The sequence below is a fragment of the Peromyscus californicus genome, unplaced genomic scaffold (genome assembly GCF_007827085.1).
Source record: "Peromyscus californicus insignis strain IS unplaced genomic scaffold, ASM782708v3 Scaffold_12__1_contigs__length_115047231, whole genome shotgun sequence".
NCBI classification, from domain to species: Eukaryota; Metazoa; Chordata; class Mammalia; order Rodentia; family Cricetidae; genus Peromyscus; species Peromyscus californicus.
This window is the reverse complement of record NW_026294413.1, coordinates 3,937,766-3,940,202: the sequence shown is the minus strand read 5'-3', so window position 1 is coordinate 3,940,202 and position 2,437 is coordinate 3,937,766. Positions and strand designations below refer to the sequence as shown.

Here is a 2,437-nt window from a genome sequence, read left to right as displayed (position 1 = left end):
ATCTGGGCCATGGTGTCATTGGAGACCTTTCAGGGGGTCTTGGCTGGTCAAACCTGATGTATCTTAATCTGGAACAAATCCATAGCCTCTGGCTTTCTGTGGAAACAAAAGCAGAGCCTCCTTTCCAAAGCAACATATCCTTACATCCAAATTTTGAAGTCAAGGTACCTTTAAAATATACATTTTGGCATAACTCAACAGCTTTTACAATCAAATGTTTTTCTTCAGTTACGAATATCAAAGAGAACATAATCCAGATTCTCTGTGTGGTAGCCATCTTTACGTGGCTTATTTTTTTATATTGGCTTGAGCCTATTGCTTTAAACTGCAGCCTTCTAAGCCTGAAACGGCGCTGGCGCTATGGCTGCTGGCTCCGCCCAATTCAGCTTCCCAACATGGCGGTGGTACGTTTTCCGCCAGCTCTGGGAGCCATCAACTCTCAGAAATAGTGGGTCTATGCTTCTATCAAAGCAGCGTGTAGCCCAGAAACCTCTTCTTTTTTTTTTTTGTTTTGTACTAGCAAAGGTTAAATCCACCACACAGCTTAATGTGCCACTTGCAGAGGCCTCATTCCCGCCATACTGCAGGTCGAGCATGCACGCCAGGAACCCGCCATAGTAGCTCAAACATGCAGGCTGCCGCTAGCTTAAAAGAGACAACTAGGAGCTGTTTTTAGCTCCGTTTTAGAATCTTTTTTACTCACTTAGGTGGAAACTCTTGCCAACACGTTGGGCGCCAATGACCAAGTTGATTTTTTTTGGGGGGTGGGGGGGATAAACCCTGTTTATTTGGAAGACAGCCCCTGACCATACATGTAGCTGGAGAGTTTCTCTCCAGGTCCCGCCAAGCCCCCACAGTCTTGCAGCCCACTTATAAAATAATCACTCAGATGCTTATATTACTTACAAACTGTATGGCCATGGCAGGCTGCTTGCTATCTGTTCTTACATCTTAAATTAACCCATTTCTATAAATCTATACCTTGCCACATGACTCGTGGCTTACCAGTATCTTACATCATGCTTCTCATGGCAGCTGGCAGCGTCTCCCTGCCTCAGCCTTCCACCTCCCAGCATTCTCCTTGTCCTGCCTACACTATCCTTCCTGCCTGGCTACTGGCCAATCAGCATTTTATTTATCAATCATAGCAACATATATTTACAGCATACAGGACATCCCGCAGCACACACAGGATGTAGTCTCAGGACAACTGTGCAGCCAGCTTGTCAACTTTCTGATTTTCTTTAACATACAGGGGGTCAGGCAGACTACCACACCCAGGCATCCTGCAAAGTAGGTGGGTCACCTTAAGGACAACCTTTACCCACTCAAAAATTCCCACATTAGCAGTGGGGACTCAGGCATCACCCCGAATCATTAATTTCCTTACTCAAAGTTTAAGGCATGACCAAGTTGATTCTTACAAAGGAAAACATTTAATTGGATGCTTGCTTACAGTTTCAGAGTCAATCCATCATCATCATGGCAGTGTGCAGAGAGACATGGTGCTGGAATGGCAGCTGAGAGCTTTGCCTCCTGATCCTCAGCTAGAGAGACTAGGCCTGATGTGGGCACTTCCAGCAAGGCCACACCACTTAATACTTTTAATCCGTCCCGAACAGTTCTGCTCCCTGGTAACCTATGGGGGTCATGCTCATTCAAACTATCATATTCTACTCCCTGGCCCCCTGTGGCCATATCATAATGCAAAAATGCATTCAGTCCAACTTCAAAAGTCCCCATAGTCTATAGCAGTTTCAGCACTATTTAAAAGTTCAAAGTCTCTTCTGAGACTCATGGCAATCTCTTAACTGTAATCCCCTGTAAAATAACAATCAAAAAGCAGATCAAATACTTCCAGCATATAATGGCACAGGGTATACATTACTATTCCAATAGGGAGGAAAATACTGGACCAAGAATTATAATTCCGCAGAGCAAACTCCAAACTCTGCATCTCCATGTCTGATGTCAAAGTGTTCTTCAGATTTCCAACTCCTATTGCCTGCAACACACTTCTCTTAGGCTGGTTCCCACCTGTTAGCAGCCTGGCAGGTATCCTACGACTCTGGCATCTCCAACATCTCAGGGTTTCTAATGCAATCCAGGTTTCACCTTCACAGCTTTGTACAGTGACCTCTCTGGACCTTCATGCAGGGACTGCTCTACCAAATGCCCATCCTTGGTGACTTTCATTAACCACAGAGGACTGCACAACCCCTTCCCCTTGACTCTTAGGGTAGAGAGCCCTGTGGCCAAAGCTGCCAAGTTCCTCTCCTTGCTGGGGCTGTAACCTGGGCCCTCCTTGCATTGCGTTTCATAAGCCTTATGTTTTTGCTGGCCTCCTTCACTACCTAAGCTTTCCTTCCATTGCTTTTAACAATTTGAAGGCTCAGCTGGGCAGTCTTTCCCTGAGGCCACTCCCCTTGTTCCATTT

At 45.7% G+C, this 2,437-nt stretch overlaps 1 non-coding gene across 1 annotated transcript; it reads right to left on the bottom strand.

Moving 5' to 3' along the window:
• Positions 1-1,260: 1,260 nt before the first annotated feature.
• On the bottom strand, positions 1,261-1,406 carry LOC128108124 (U12 minor spliceosomal RNA). The gene has a single exon (XR_008217333.1). It is a non-coding gene; the product is annotated as a U12 minor spliceosomal RNA (small nuclear RNA).
• Between the last annotated feature and the right edge of the window lie 1,031 nt (positions 1,407-2,437).